A 16,306-nucleotide genomic window follows, 5' to 3' on the forward strand; every position below is an offset into this window, starting at 1 on the left:
GCGATCTCCAGACTCTTAGGACCCACGCATCATTTAAATAGCATACCTCCAAAGAGACCCGAAGCAGCTTTATTTTGGCAGTCTGGAACAGGCCTTTGATTTGGGAGCTGGGTGTGTTTTCCACTCTGTCCTAGGCAGCTAAATGTTTTGTGCAAGCCCCAAGGAAAAGGGAAAACCTATTAGTAGAGGGGAGAAGTCATGATCTTTCAGAAGTTGTTGGACTGCAGCTCCCATTTCATCTGATAATTGCACATGGGGCTGATGGGAGGTGAAGTCAAACATCTGGAAGACCACAGCTTCCTCACCTGAGCCCTCCTGGCTTCATGCATGGTCAGCTCACCCATAACACATCTGACACATCTGCTTGCAAAATTACTTTTGGGGTCTACAGCTCTCAGAATCATTTGGAAAAGTTGCTCTTTGGAGGCACTACAATGGCCTGTTACAGACTGCCCAAATAAAGCTGCTTGGGGTCTCTTTGGAGGTATGCTATTTAAATGATGCATGGGTCCTAAGAGTCCGGAGGTCGCGCCAAAGCCACACTCCATTCCTAAGCACCGGAGTGCAGCTTTGGTGCAGCTTCTGGATTCTTAGGATGCTCGCGCCAAAGCCACACTCCATTCCTAAGCATTGGAGTTCAGCTTTGGTGCAGCTTCCGGATTCTTAGGATGCATGCATCATTTAAATAGCATGCCTCCAAAGAGACCCGAAGCAGCTTTATTTTGGCAGTCTGTAACAGGCCAATATATGGCTTTACTAGCTGGAGGATTTGAGGAGCTGCAGTTGAACTAGCAGCTTTCCCAAGCTCAGCATGTTAGCCAATAATTTCACCTGGTTTGTCCATGTTTGATATTGTAGAATTTATACCAGCAGAGGGTACTCTTCTCATACTTTTTGCAAGCTAGAGTATCTGGAGAGAAATAGCAATATGGTTGGTACCCAGGAGGGAGCATTGATATGAAAATGGAAATAACAAGACAACTTTATTCTGCCACAGGTTTTTTTTTTTAATATTATTGTTATTAATAATTTTTTGCTCCCCAGCCAGCTGCTGTGGATCGTGATGATATTAGGACTGACAGCTAGGATTTCTTTTCCATCCGACAGGGCAGAAGTCTATTTCAACATTTCTGTAATCCGGTGATGGGAGAAACACGTTCCTCCGTTCTTGACCTCTGCTTAAAAACTCAAGGAGAAAAACGTAAGTGTCAGCCATATCTGGGAACATTGGGCGTCATGTCATGGCAGACCTTGAGAAAAAAGAGAGACAATCCCATGGGATCAGCACTTGGGGAAGTTACGTCTCTGAACAATAAGTCCTAGGATTTGTCCAGCTTCCTTGGCCACGCTAGCAAGGCGCTTCATGGGAACTATAGACCCGAACAGTGAAACAGGAGAGGGCAAGTGACTTGGTGAAAAATGAACCCACTAGGGGAGGCACTTAAAGCAATATCCTTTACAGCATGTAAAGGGATGTCAGACTGCATTATTTCTGTAGTGTAGATGCATCATCAGTTTGCAGCAATTCAAATAAGCGGAGAACAAAGGGGGAAAGGGGAGGAAGAGAAAGAAACTGAGACATTTTTAAAACAGTTGAAAAAGTGGGATGACAGAGGATTATTTGGGACTGTCCCCACAATACTGGGACAGTTAGAAGGTACAGAATTGTAGAGACCACGATGGCCATCCAGTCCAACCCCATTCTGCCATGCAGCAACTCTCAATCAAAGCATCCCTGACAAATGGCCATCTAGCCTCTGCTTAAAGACCTCCAAAGAAGGAGACTCCACTACACTCCGAGGAAGGAGTGTGTTCCACTATCGGACAGCCCTTACTGTCAGGAAGTTCCTCCTAATGTTGAGGTGGGATTTCTTTTCCTGCAGCTTGCATCCATTGTTCTGGGTCCTGTACTCTGGAGCTACAGAAAACAAGCTTGCTCCCTCCTCAATATGACATCCCTTCAAATATTTAAACAGGGCTATCATATTGCCTCTTAACCTTCTTTTTTTCCTGGCTAAACATCCCCAGCTCCCTAAGGCGTTCCTCCTAGCACATGGTTTCCAGACCCATCACCATTTTAGTCACCCTCCTTTGGCCACACTCCAGTTTCTCAATGTCTTTTTTGAATTGTGGTGCCCAGAACCACAATATTCCAGGTGGGGCCTGACCAAAGCAGAATAGAGTGGTACTATTACTTCCCTTGATCTAGACACTATACTTCTATTGACGCAGCCTCAAATTGCATTGGCCTTTTTAGCTGCCGCATTGCACTGTTCACTCATGTTCAACTTGAGGCCTATTTGGACTCCTAGATCCCTTTCACACATAGTTTCCTTCAGCCAGGTGTCCTCCATCCTATATCTGTACATTTCATTTTTCTGCCCTAAGTGCAGTACTTTACATTTCTCCGTGTTGAATTTCATTCTGTTAGTTTTGGCCCAGCTTTCTAGTCTATTCAGGTCATTTTGAATTTTGATCATGTCCTATGTCACACTTGCCTCCTAGACTAGCAGCCTCACTCTGCCATGTTCTGCACAATACAATGCCATAGACTTTCTCCCCTTCAACCACTTTTCTTTTCCCCCCCCTTCAACTTCTTTTTTCTTTCTTATTGCTGTTGTGTGCTTTCAAGCCATTTCTGACTGATGGTGACCCTAAGGAGACCCTATCATGGGGTTTTCTTGGCAAGATTTGTTCAGAAGAGATTTGCCATTGCCTTCTCCTGAGGCTGAGAGAGTGTGACTTTCACAAGGTCACCCAGTGGGTTTCATAGCTGAGCTGGGAACTGAACTCTGGTCGCCAGAGTCATAGGCCTGTTACAGACTGCCAAAATAAAGCTGCTTCGGGTCTCTTTGGAGGTATACTATTTAAATGATGCATGCATCCTAAGAATCTGGAAGCTGCACCAAAAGCTGCATTCCGGTGCTTAGGAATGGAGTGTGGCTTTGGTGCGACCTCCGGACTCTTAGGACCCATGCATCATTTAAATAGCATACCTCCAAAGAGACCCCAAGCAGCTTTATTTTGGCAGTCTGTAACAGGCCAAAGTCCAGCAACCAAACCGTTATGCCACACTGGCTCTGCATACATACAAAATCAATAGGTATTTCCCTTTCTTCTGAATTCAGGTGCTAGCTTATTTTATTGTCAATTCCTCCCCCTAAAAGCACCAAATACAGTGAGGCCAGTGAGGGAAAAAATATATGATGCAACTGATCCAGAGGGTTGTAGCTTTTGCGGCACACAAAGGTTCCTCAAACCGTGTTCAAGGGCAAAGCTTGGCTCAGAAACTCCTAGGGAAGAGATTGCATTAGTCATCTCTCAAAACGGTAATTTGATGCAAAATGAGAAATTATCTTTCCGTGTCATGGATGGTATCTCATCGCCCCTGAATGGCAAAAGGGGTTGGAAGGAATCAGAAGGAGAGGGCTTGTTTTATAGAGGGGTTTGGCTGAAAAGCAGCCAAATTCTCTGACCATAAACACACACGCGATGCATATACTGTCTCTCACACACAACTTTTGTGCTAGCTTGAGTCCACTTGTGGGGAAAAAATCTGCAGAGGGCAATACAGCTAAAACACACACAGAAGGTGAATGTTGAAACAGAATTAAGCTATTTGCAAGACATTGGCCTGTTACAGACTGCCAAAATAAAGCTGCTTCGGGTCTCTTTGGAAGTATGCTATTTAAATGATGCATGGGTCCTAAGAATCCGGAAGCTGCACCAAAGCCGCACTCCAGTGCTTAGGAATGGAGTGTGGCTTTGGCGCGAGCATCCTAAGAATCCGGAAGCTGCACCAAAGCTGCACTCCAGCGCTTAGGAATGGAGTGTGGCTTTGGCGCGAGCATCCTAAGAATCCAGAAGCTGCACCAAAGCTGCACTCCAGCGCTTAGGAATGGAGTGTGGCTTTGGCGCGAGCATCCTAAGAATCCGGAAGCTGCACCAAAGCTGCACTCCAGCGCTTAGGAATGGAGTGTGGCTTTGGCGCGAGCATCCTAAGAATCCAGAAGCTGCACCAAAGCTGCACTCCAGCGCTTAGGAATGGAGTGTGGCTTTGGCACGACCTCTGGACTCTTAGGACCCATGCATCATTTAAACAGCATACCTCCAAAGAGACCCAAAGCAGCTTTATTTTGGCAGTCTGTAACAGGCCAATATTTTTTTTTAAAATGCACTAACATGATAAAAAGCAATGAAAACAAAACAGCACCCTTGAAAGCCTTCTGTTGTAAAAGCCTGTCAGGATAAAAAGGGGGTTTGCCTGCGGATGGAAGGACAACAAAGAAGGGGTTATTTAGTTTTCTGGGAGTAGTATTTACAATAAATACATATCTCACCCTTCTATGGTTTAGACACTGTACAGGTGGCCAACCACAATTAAATGCAATAAAATACAATAAGGTGCAAAATATAACAGAGACAGAAAATATAGGGTTTTGCACAACTCGTAAATAAGAGAGTAAAGCTCTACGATTGTTGTTGCTGCGAACTAGTCTGTCTCTGGGCTGGCTACAATGAAAAGGCCCTTCTCTTCCCGAACATGGGAACACAAGCTTCTTATCTCTTTGGTGGATTTAAAAAGTTGAGTTCTTCTACCAGGCCATTTTGTGAGGCGAGGGAGGATGGCTTGATGCAGTTGTGCGCTGGTTGTGAAGGGAAAGGTTTTATTTTCTCTGCAGCTGCTGCAGGAACCAGTTGGCTGTTGGAGGAGAAATGGAGTGATCCATCTCTCCATCACTAACCCTTCACTCACCGAATGCATCTGAGGAAGTAGCAAATTCTTCGCTGATGTTCTGAGATCTAGACACTATGGCCTGTTACAGACTGACAAAATAAAGCTGCTTGGGGTCTCTTTGGAGGTATGCTGTTTAAATGATGCATGCATCCTAAGAATCCGGAAGCGGCACCAAAGCTGCACTCCAGCGCTTAGGATTGGAGTGTGGCTTTGGTGCGAGCATCCTAAGAATCCAGAAGCTGCACCAAAGCTGCACTCCAGTGCTTAGGAATGGAGTGTGGCTTTGGCGCGAGCATCCTAAGAATCCAGAAGCTGCACCAAAGCTGCACTCCAGCGCTTAGGAATGGAGTGTGGCTTTGGCGCGAGCATCCTAAGAATCCAGAAGCTGCACCAAAGCTGCACTCCAGCGCTTAGGAATGGAGTGTGGCTTTGGCGCGAGCATCCTAAGAATCCAGAAGCTGCACCAAAGCTGCACTCCAGCGCTTAGGAATGGAGTGTGGCTTTGGCGCAAGCATCCTAAGAATCCAGAAGCTGCACCAAAGCTGCACTCCAGCGCTTAGGAATGGAGTGTGGCTTTGGCGCGAGCGTCCTAAGAATCCAGAAGCTGCACCAAAGCTGCACTCCAGCGCTTAGGAATGGAGTGTGGCTTTGGCGCGAGCATCCTAAGAATCCAGAAGCTGCACCAAAGCTGCACTCCAGCGCTTAGGAATGGAGTGTGGCTTTGGCGCGAGCACCCTAAGAATCCAGAAGCTGCACCAAAGCTGCACTCCAGCGCTTAGGAATGGAGTGTGGCTTTGGCACGACCTCCGGACTCTTCGGACCCATGCATCATTTAAATAGCATACCTCCAAAGAGACCTGAAGCAGCTTTATTTTGGCAGTCTGTAACAGGCCTATACTTCTATTGATGCAACCTAAAATAGCAATGGCCTTTTTAGCTGCCGCAGCACACTATTAACTCATGTTCAACTTGTGGTCTACTAGGGCTCCTAGATCCCTTTCACACATAGTCTCTTTAAGCCAGGTGTCCCCCATCCTATATCTATGCATTTCGTTTTTTCTCCCTAAGCGCAGTACCTTACATTTCTCCCTGTTGAAGTCCATTTTGTTTGTTTTGGCCCAGCTTTCTAATCTAGTCTTTCTAATCAGGTCATTTTGAATTTTGATCCTGTCTTCTGGGGCATTAGCTACTCCTCCAAATTTGGTGTCATCTGCAAATTTGATAAGCATGCCCTGTAAAATGACAGATCCCAGGATTCAATAGCATTGAGCATTGAGCCATGGCGGTTAAAGCAGTGTCAAATTGCACCAGTTCTGCAGTGCAAATGAAATCCTGTCAAATCCAGAGCCTGGACATATTGGCCTGTTACAGACAGCCAAAATAAAGCTGCTTCGAGTCACTTTGGAGGTATGGTATTTCAATGATACATGCATCCTAAGAGTCCAAAGGCTGCACCAAAGCCATGCTCCAGTCCTAAGAACTGGAGTGCAGCTTTGGTGAAGCTTCCAGACTCTTAGAACTCATGCATCATTGAAATACCATACCTCCAAAGTGACTCGAAGCAGCTTTATTTTGGCTGTCTGTAACAGGCCCTAATTATCATTATTGTTGTTATTATTATTATTTGGACCCAAACACCCGAATCTCTCAGCCAGCATGGAATTCTATGTTTGTCAATTGGTGGCCAATTTTTTAACAACCCTCTTTGAAGTGAGCAGGTGCTGCTAGGCCTTAGGCGCTGTGCTCAGAGACCATGACAAGTCCTCCGCTTCAAAGTTTTTCCTTTGCCTTGAATGCTTTCCTATCAGAATAATCTCTGGATTACCACCAGTTGGGTTTATCGACAGCAGAGATAATGTAGGTGTTTTTTGGTTGTACAGGAGGCGGGGGGAAAGAGGAGATAAAGGAGGAGGAGAAGAGCGGGAGGAGAACTTGACGGAGTGACTAAGATAAATTTAGTGTACTACAGGAAATCGAAATGGGAAATAAAGATCTCCCAGCGACTGAAATATTTAAAAAGATAGAGAAGTTGGGCACAGTGGCGAGCCCAGATTTCCTTGACTAGCTGATCCTTTATCAATCCATCAACCTAGCCAGACAGAATATTATAAAGGTAATAGAATGGATGAAGAATGGGAAGAGAGGCGAGACACGCTATGAAGTGGAATGACAGGGTCCCTGAAATTTCCATGATGATTAAGAAAAGATTTTCATCTTGGCCTGTTATTGCTCCACAGCCGCTGTTGCGCATCCTCCACCGGCCACAACAGGAATGATGGCAATGATGCTCCTGGATATATTAACATTGCAGTTTAAATCAGGTTGGTTGGTCTCCATGGCCTACTTTGTGCATGCCTTCCAAAACTTGAATGCTAACCTTTTGTTTTTCCTTCACTTCCTCGCCACACAACCCACTGTTGCCCACAGCACAACGCGACATGGTGTCACACGAAGCTTTTGAGAATCCTCAACGAGGTTCCCAAAGGGACAGTATATTTACTGGATCAAAACAAGTCAAAATCCTTTCTGCTCTCATGGAACTATGGCCTGATACAGACAGCCAAAATAAAGCTGCTTCGGGTCACTTTGGAGGTATGGTGTTTCAATGATACATGCGTCCTAAGAGTCCAGAAGCTGCACCAAAACCACGATCCAGTCGTAAGGACTGGAGTGCAGCTTTGGTTCAACTTCCAGACTCTTAGGACGCATGCATCATTGAAACACCATACCTCCAAAGTGACTTGAGGCAGCTTTATTTTGGCTGTCTGTATAGGGCCTAAGATTGCCTTCCAAGGAAAGGCTGGTAGAATTCCAAGGAAAGGTTGGTAAGAAAGGCTAGTTGCCCAGTCAGGATTATCATGGGTCCTAAGATTTCAGTGCCCGAACCTGAGACGTAAGGACAAACCCTTGTGACATCCTGAGGATGTTATAAGAAGCAACCCTTGTTGATGTCAGGAAGCGTGATGCATTAGTCATTACACTTGTACAGAGTATGCTAGTCAAAGAAAAGGCCAAGTGTAGAAATTGAGGAAAACACACACACACACACACACTTTCCAAGGCAGTGCTCTTGCCCTGAGATTCCCCCATGCCTTTAGAACAGGGTTTAGGCCCTGAGATTTGGAAACCAAAAGTATGCCACAGTACAAGTTGTTTGGGAGGAGTACAGAGTTTGGATTAATTGTTTTTGGTGGGACTGTGATGAGTTGTCATTCAAAAAGGAGCAGGTTTTCCATGCTCTAGGAGAGGCCAAACGATTGCTTTTACCTGCGAAAGGTAAAGGTATTCCCTGTTGCCGTGTCCGGCTGTAGGGGATGGAGCTCATCTGTGTTACTAAGCTGAAGAGCCAGCATTGTCAGAGACATTCTGTAGGTCATATGGCCAGCATGCCTGCACAGAACATTGTTATCTTCCCACCAAAGTGGTACCTATTTATCTACTTGCATTTGCATGCTTTCAAACTGCTAGGTTGGCAGAAACTGGGACTAGTGATGGGAGTCCACCTCATCACTGCCTGCTGCTGGAGGGCATCTAGTGGCATCTGGATGGAAAGGAGGATGCTGGATCTGATGCAGCTTCTGTCTGAAGAGATGGGGAACAGCATCTCCAGGGCTGCATGTGGCCCTTGCCTTAATTTTAGGTGGCACTTGAGCTAGTTCAGACTTCTGGCAAAAGCAAGCTGAGCTTTTCTTAGAGGGAAGGAGGGAGAGAGAAAGAGAAAGAAAGAAAGGGTTGTCCTTTAAACAGAGGCTGGGGGTGCTCTCTGTCAGGGGTGCTTTGATTGTGATTTCCTGCATGGCAGAGGGTTGGACTGGATGGCCCTTGTGATCTCTTCCAATTCTATGATTCTGTTAAATACTTCCATGAAATACTCCTTCCCCTTTTTGATTCTGGCTCTTCCCACCATTAGCGTTACCTCCATCCACAGATTATTTCTCAGAAGGAGGCCTAAACTGATGGTGGCATATCAGTCTTCCAAAAGCCATAAACTACAATTGTTCAGAATGAAACCTCCAAGAGAAGAGACAGTGCTTCCCTGGATAGTGGCGCTACTAGGGTTGATGCCACTAGGTGCAGGATGGCAGCAGTGGCAATGGACTGCTCCAACTTTCACTATCTCCTGCTGTGCCAAGGCCACACCTGGGAAGACCCAGGCAAATGGTTGGGTGAAGCAGTGGAGTGCCCTGCCCTACCAGTTCCTTGTACCCCCATCTGTCCAGCCAGACCCGGAAAAGCCAGGCAGTAGGGTGAAGGAATGATCTGCAGCAGTGACATCCTCCTCCTCTTGGTGTCAGAGATCTGACTTAGTAGAGAAATTTACATTGCTCCTTCCTACCCTCTTTTGTAGAGGTGCCCTGACTGGTGGCACAGGGTGATGCGGGATGGCAAGGAGATTGACACAGACAATGAGTGACTGACACACTATGTGTTTACACCCTGCTGCCTGAATCCCAGTTGCTGAAGAATTCTTCCCCCAGTGAAATAGTGAACTTGGAGGTTGGTGACTATAAGTACTGTTGAACAGATTGCCTTGGGGAGTGATGGATTCTCCATTTTTGGAGATCTTTAAACAGAGATTGGATGGGCGTCTTTCAAGGAGTTCTTCCGTTGTGTATACATGCATGCCTGACTTGGAATAGATGGCCTTTCTGGTCCCTTCCAACTCCAAGATCCTATGATTCTATGTCTTGCAGGCCAGTGCTGGTGGACTGGCTTCCTAAAGGCTTCTAAATGGCTGCTGTCAATCTCTGGTCTGGATCAGAGGCTAGACAAGTTGCTTTGTTGGGCTACAACGTCAGAATCACCCATGGCTTCTTGGAATTTAACACCAAAAACCAACATCTCCAGGTGCTTTCCCATCTAGGCTTAAGAACAGAAAGCATACCTTGCCAGATCAGGACTTATGTTATTTTGCCCATTCTTAAATAAGAATTCAGGTTTGGGATTCACAGATTACTAGTACTTTAACTGGGGGGAGATACAAGGGTGCCCTTTTGCTTTGCAGATTTAACACACTGGCTGACTATAATATTTCTAATGTGATGGAAATAATAAATAATAAGAAACAGATGACACAAGACTGAGGTCAGTGAATCTCCTGTCTTAAGAGATTTGAAGGGTTAGTTAGCAGCCATTGACAGTGTGCTGGACATGTATGTACATGATGCACAAACCACTCCTTTGTATAAATTCGACACACAAACTCTTAAGAAGGATAGACAAGGCAGGATATATTCCTGAAAGCCCTCTGTCACTGGTGAAGTCTGCTGAATTTCACTCTCTGCTGGTTGTGATGACGGTTTGCAAACCATCGGATGGAGATTCAAACAAAAACCCACCAAACAGTGATACCTTTATTGGCCAGCCGAAATGCACAATATACTTGCTGCAAGTATACTTCAGATGGGGACTCCTTGGCCTGTTACAGACAGCCAAAATAAAGCTGCTTTGAGTCACAGTGGAGGTAGTGTGTTTCAATGATGCATGCGTCCTTAAGAGTCCAGAAGCCACACCAAAACCACGCTCCAGTCCTTAGAGCTGGAGTGTGGCTTTGGTGCGACTTCTGGACTCTTAGGACGCATGCATCATTGAAACACCATACCTCCACTGTGACTCGAAGCAGCTTTATTTTGGCTGTCTGTAACAGGCCAAACACATCCTCCTTTCTTTATACCCATTTGCTTTTAAAGCATCCCTTTTCACCACTGGAGGTTCCATCCGGATTTTAAAAGGGTGGTGCTGGGAGGGAAAGGCATGGAAGAGGACAAAAGGACCAGACAAGAGAGCTGGGAAAGCTTTTAGGAGTCCATTTATGGCACTTCCTAATACCAGGGTAGGCTATTTGTCCATCTCATGTGGTATTTCCCCTTCTCTTTAGCAGTGGCTCTCCACCAAGCATCTCAGATATGGAAAAGGCATTCCAGAACATGGAGATACTAGATAAAACATTAGTGATAAGCAAGTGAAGGTACCTCTGATATTGTGGGTGATGTGATTATGTCCCGTGATGACATTCCCCTGAGTAGATATGGTACTTTGGCTTGTTCATCCTCAGACTAATGTAATATATGCCATCCTCTGGTTCTAATACAGCAAGAGGTGTATTTACCATTTTTAATTCTGTTTTTACTGCATAGAATCATAGAATCATAGAATCGTAGAGTTGGAAGAGACCACTAGGGCCATCCAGTCCAACCCCATTCTGCCATGCAGGAAATCCAAATCAAAGCATCCCTGACAGATGGCCATCCAGCCTCTGTTTAAAGACCTCCAAGGAAGGGGACTCTATCACCCTCCGAGGGAGTGCATTCCACTGCCGAACAGCCCTTACTGTCAGGAAGTTCCTCCTAATGTTCAGGTGGAATCTCTTTTCCTGTAGCTTGCATCCATTGTTCCGGGTCCTGTTCTCTGGAGCAGCAGAAAACAAGCTTGCTCCCTCCTCAATATGACATCCTTTCAAATATTTAAACAGGGCTATCATATCACCTCTTAACCTTCTCTTCTCCAGACTAAACATCCCCAGCTCCTTAAGTCGTTCCTCATAGGGCATGGATCATGCATCTAGATTCGTAAATTGTCTCTTAGATTTCTTCTTTACCTTCTCATGTTAGAAAAGAGAGAGAAGGGGGGGGGGCTAAAAAGTCAAGTATTTTGTTTTTACGTTCTGAAGAAGATAGTAGACCCATGCAGCATCCACCTGTTCATTTCCTTCGTATATGAAGCAGCCCTTAAGGCAGGAGCTGGGCGAGATTTTGATCAGAGATCTGAAGACAGTTGGAAAGAAAGGCAGCCAGGTTGCGCTGTGCGTGCACAGAGGCACATCCTGCTGATCAACAAAGATTTTCAGTCTAGCTGGATTCTGATTATCACAGGCGGTAAATGTTTTCATAAATATTTCTATGTCCTTTTAATAGGATGGGGGAACTTCCTCAAAGAAGCGATGCCCACTCGGTGGCTGCAATCCCGTATGGTCCAAGAAGAAATACATCACAGTAGGACATTCCCCGATTCCTGTTGTAGAGTTGCTGTAACCCTCCCTGCACATTCGTTCCTGGTGAGAGCATGGACCAGAGAAGCATCTGGCTATGAACCTGTAGCCAAAGGTAAAATTCTTACATCATTGACTGAGGTGCTGGGATACTCTGGACTTCAAAGTGCAAAAGGAGTTTGTATTCAATTAACTCAGAAGGAGGAGTGGAAAAGAGGAGGCAGACTCTTGCCCTTCCCAGTAGGCTCAGGCAAATGCAAACTGCTCCAGCCTCTCCTAGCTTGTGTGTTCTTCCTCATTAATAACTTTTACCATCTTGACCATATGCTTGCTTGGCCACACATGCCCTGGTTTTCATCTGTGTAATGTTGAAGGGTATGTCCCTGGTATGTTCAGGTTGCACAGAGGGGAACATCATTGTTGTGTATTGCAACCGCAAGCGAATGAGTGTTGTCAGGAAGCTAAACAGAACCACTGATAAAATAGAAAGATATTTTTTAAATGTTACACCTCATAGAAGACTGAGCCTGCTCCTGGAGCCATGAATGTTGAGTTTCAGTCAGAAGCTACAAAAGTGTGTACCTGAGTGTTTGCTTCGAAAGAGGGAGAGAACCGGCCTATCTGAGCCTCTTGCAGCTTATAGTGTTGTACAACCAAGGTATGGGAGCTCTCTCCAGATTTTACTCTTCACACTTTGTTGCGAGTCTCATTTGTGGAGGCTTACAGCCAACATAGCCCAGAGCTTAGAGCTGCATCCTCCCTGCAGAAATAATCCATCTTGACACCACTTTAACTGCCATGGCCCAGTGCTACTTAATTTGAGGAACTGTGGTTTTGTGAATCATTTCGCCTTCTCTGTCAGAGAGCTGTGGTGCCACAACAAACTACAAACCCCAGGATTCCATAAGATGGAGCCAGGACAGTTGAAGTGGTACCATCCTGGATAATTTCTGAAGTGCAGATGCAGCCTAGAAGTGTACCAGGGGCTGGGGAGGGCTAAAACTTCCAAAATGCACAGCCAGCATTGCCACTGGGAATCGTAGCCCCCCCAAAAGAAAGTCTTTCAAGGTCTGAGATTGCTACAGATTCTTAGGAACAGCAGAGTTTCCTGGCTGGATTGGACGTTCGTCCTTCTATTTCTATTTCAAGGTGGCCAGCCACATACCTCTAGCCTGGATGCATATAAGAAAGGAACAACCACCCTTCTTTCTCAACTCTGCTCCTGTCCATGGAGGTTCCACTAAGTCATCCTGGATGCTAATACATGGTTGATGGTCCTATCCTTCATGACTGTATTCTGCTCTGGTCAGGCCCCACCTAGAATATTGTGTCCAGTTCTGGGCACCACAATTCAGAAAGGACATTGAGAAACTGGAGCCATGTGTCCAAAGGAGGGCGACAAAAATGGTGAAGGGTCTGGAAACCATGCCCTATGAGGAACGACTTAGGGAGCTGGGGATGTTTAGCCTGGAGAAAAGAAGGTTAAGAGGTGATATGATAGCCCTGTTTAAATATTTGAAAGGATGTCATATTGAAGAGGGAGCAAGCTTGTTTTCTGCTGCTCCAGAGAAAAAGACACCAAACAATGGATGCAAGCTACAGGAAAAGAGATTCCACCTCAACATTAGGAGGAACTTCCTGACAGTAAGGGCTGTTCGACAGTGGAATGCACTCCCTCGGAGGGTGATAGAGTCTCCTTCCTTGGAGGTCTTTAAACAGAGGCTGGATGGCCATCTGTCAGGGATGCTTTGAATTGGATTTCCTGCATGGCAGAATGGGGTTGGACTGGATGGCCCTAGTGGTCTCTTCCAACTCTACGATTCTATGATTCTATGATTCTATGACCTTTTTAACCAAGGGCTTCCACTGCAGTGTCCAACACTGAATCTGATGGGAGTGAATTCCCCAAGTTTGTTAGGCGCACTGAACAATAATCTGTTGCCTGTCCTGAGCCGAGTTAATTCAATTTAAATCAAGAAGCCTTTTGTATTTCTGGCACAGCTGACTAAACCCAGAGGGAAGGAGGGAGGAATCCTTGCCCCCCAGCAAGCTTGGCGTCTAAGCTAGTTATTGGAAATTGGATGCTATTAGACGCCCCCTTGTTTTTCTGCTTGCTTCCATCACATTGGAGGCAATCACACCGCTCTGCCCTGTTGGAAGATTGCCTTGTCCATTCCAATGATCTTTAACTGCTCGTTTTCATGGCAAAAAATCACAAACGCTTTTCTCATTGTCCGGTTGCATCGCCGGTCGCTTCCCATTTCTCTGCTTTCCAATCCCAGGACTCCCGGCCAGTCACATTCCATCAGGACTTTTCTACATCTTGCCTCTTTCTTTCTTTCTTTTCGGTTGCTGTCCGGTTTGAACCGTGGCTTTATCTTCTGGAAAATTCACCTAGATAATCACAGGCTCATACTTTCCAAACCCATCCCTTGTGGGTTTTTCAGGTGTGAAGATGCCAGCCACAGATGCTGGAGAAACGTCAAGAATAAACTCTTCTAGAACATGGGGATGTTTAGCCTGGAGAAAAGAAGGTTAAGAGGTGATATGATAGCCCTGTTTAAATATTTGAAAGGATGTCATATTGAAGAGGGAGCAAGCTTGTTTTCTGCTGCTCCAGAGAACAGGACCCGGAACAATGGATGCAACCTCCAGGAAAAGAGATTCCACCTCAACATTAGGAGGAACTTCCTGACAGTAAGGGCTGTTCGACAGTGGAATGCACTTCCTCGGAAGGTGATAGAGTCTCCTTCCTTAGAGGTCTTTAAACAGAGGCTGGATGGCCATCTGTCAGGGATGCTTTGAATTGGATTTCCTGCATGGCAGGGGGTTGGACTGGATGGCCCTAGTGGTCTCTTCCAACTCTACGATTCTATGATTCTATGATTCTATGATTCTATGGCCCCATAGCCTGAAAAACCCACAAAAAAACGACGGATGCCGTCCATGAAAGCCTTCGACTTCACGTCCCCCATTTGTCAGTTACAGTCCTGACTGATCCTCTTCTGTCCCACTTTTTCAACTGCTTTTAAAATGTCAGTTTTTTTTTTCTCCTCCTCCCACTTTCACCTTCTGTACTCATCTTACTTTAGCATATAAATGAATAAAATGGAATAAAAATATCTTGGGTTGCAGCCCAGAAACTTAGGGCCTTGGGTGATCCTTAACTGGCAACTCTAGTTCTGGTGCCTCTCTGCTTTGTTATAGGACACTCTCCCCTAAGAGACCCAATTGGCACCAATAGTGCTGCTCTGTAGGCTCTTAGTAAAAACATGCTCTTACATTAAAGCTTTAGGGGCCTAATGGATTTTGCAAAAACTTTCCTGCGCACAGGGTTCTGATTGATGCCAAACTATTATGTGTGTGTCTGTTATGTGCCTTCAAATCATTTCCAACTATGGCCTGTTACAGACAGCCAAAATAAAGCTGCTTCGAGTCACAGTGGAGGTATGGTGTTTCAATGATGCATGCGTCCTAAGAGTCCAGAAGTCGCACCAAAGCCACGCTCCAGCTCTAAGGACTGGTGTGTGGCTTTGGTGTGGCTTCTGGACTCTGCATCATTGAACCACCATATCTCCACTGTGACTCGAAGCAGCTTTATTTTGGCTGTCTGTAAATGACCTTAGTCAGTATCCTAAAATGTAAAGACATACAACTGAGCACGAAAGTTAGACTCATACAAGTCACTGTATTCCCTATTATCATGTATGGATGCGAGAGCTGGATAGTTAAGAAAGAGGATAGGAAGAGAATTTAATTTCTTTTAGATGTGGTGCTGAGGTTATCATGGACAGCCAAGAAGTCAAACAAAAGAGTCCTAGAGCAGATCAAACTTGAAATCTCTCTAGAAGCCAAGATAACAAGACTGAGGCTACCATACTTTGGACACATCATGAGGAGGCACGAGTCACTGGAAAAACAATAATGCTAGAAAAAGTAGAGGGAAGCAGAAAGAGAGGAAGGCCTAATGCTAGATGGATGGAAATAGTTAAGAAGGTTACAGGTATGAATGTGCAATAGCAGAGGATAGATAGGGAGTCTTGGAGATGTCTCATCTACAGGGTCGCCATGGGTCAAGATCGACTCAAGGGTGGATAACAAGAACAACAACAACAAGGCAACCTATCATGGGATTTTTCTTGGCAAGATTTGTTCAGGGGAGGTTTGCCATTGACTTTCCCTAAGGCTGAAAATGTGTGACTTGCCCAATGGTCACCCAGTATGTTTCATGGCTGAAACTGGGAATCAAACCCAGTAGTTTAGCACTCAAATGGTTCAGTCACTAAAGCCTGTTACAGACTGCCAAAATAAAGCTGCTTGGGGTCTCTTTGGAGGTATGCTCTTTAAATGATGCATGGGTCCTAAGAGTCCGGAGGTCGCGCCAAAGCTGCTTCGGGTCTCTTTGGAGGTATGCTATTTAAATGATGCATGGGTCCTAAGAGTCCGGAGGTCGCACCAAAGCCACACTCCATTCCTAAGCACCGGAGTGCAGCTTTGGTGCGGCTTCCAGATTCTTAGAATGCATGTATCATTTAAACAGCATACCTCCAAACAGACCCAAAGCAGCTTTATTTGGGCAG

General features: G+C 45.5%; 1 long non-coding RNA gene across 2 annotated transcripts in view; it reads left to right on the plus strand.

Annotated features, from left to right (window-relative positions):
• LOC149286422 (uncharacterized) overlaps positions 1-16,306 on the plus strand; it is a 54,307-nt gene that overhangs the window by 23,937 nt on the left and 14,064 nt on the right. For both annotated transcript variants that reach the window (XR_016277612.1, XR_016277611.1), the window contains exons 4-5: positions 1,108-1,201; positions 11,653-11,841. This is a non-coding gene — a long non-coding RNA (uncharacterized LOC149286422). The remainder of the gene's footprint in view (positions 1-1,107; positions 1,202-11,652; positions 11,842-16,306) is intronic.

Source organism: Sceloporus occidentalis, unplaced genomic scaffold (genome assembly GCF_023333645.1).
Source record: "Sceloporus occidentalis isolate IW3139 unplaced genomic scaffold, rSceOcc1.0.p SCAF_69, whole genome shotgun sequence".
NCBI lineage: Eukaryota > Metazoa > Chordata > Lepidosauria > Squamata > Phrynosomatidae > Sceloporus > Sceloporus occidentalis.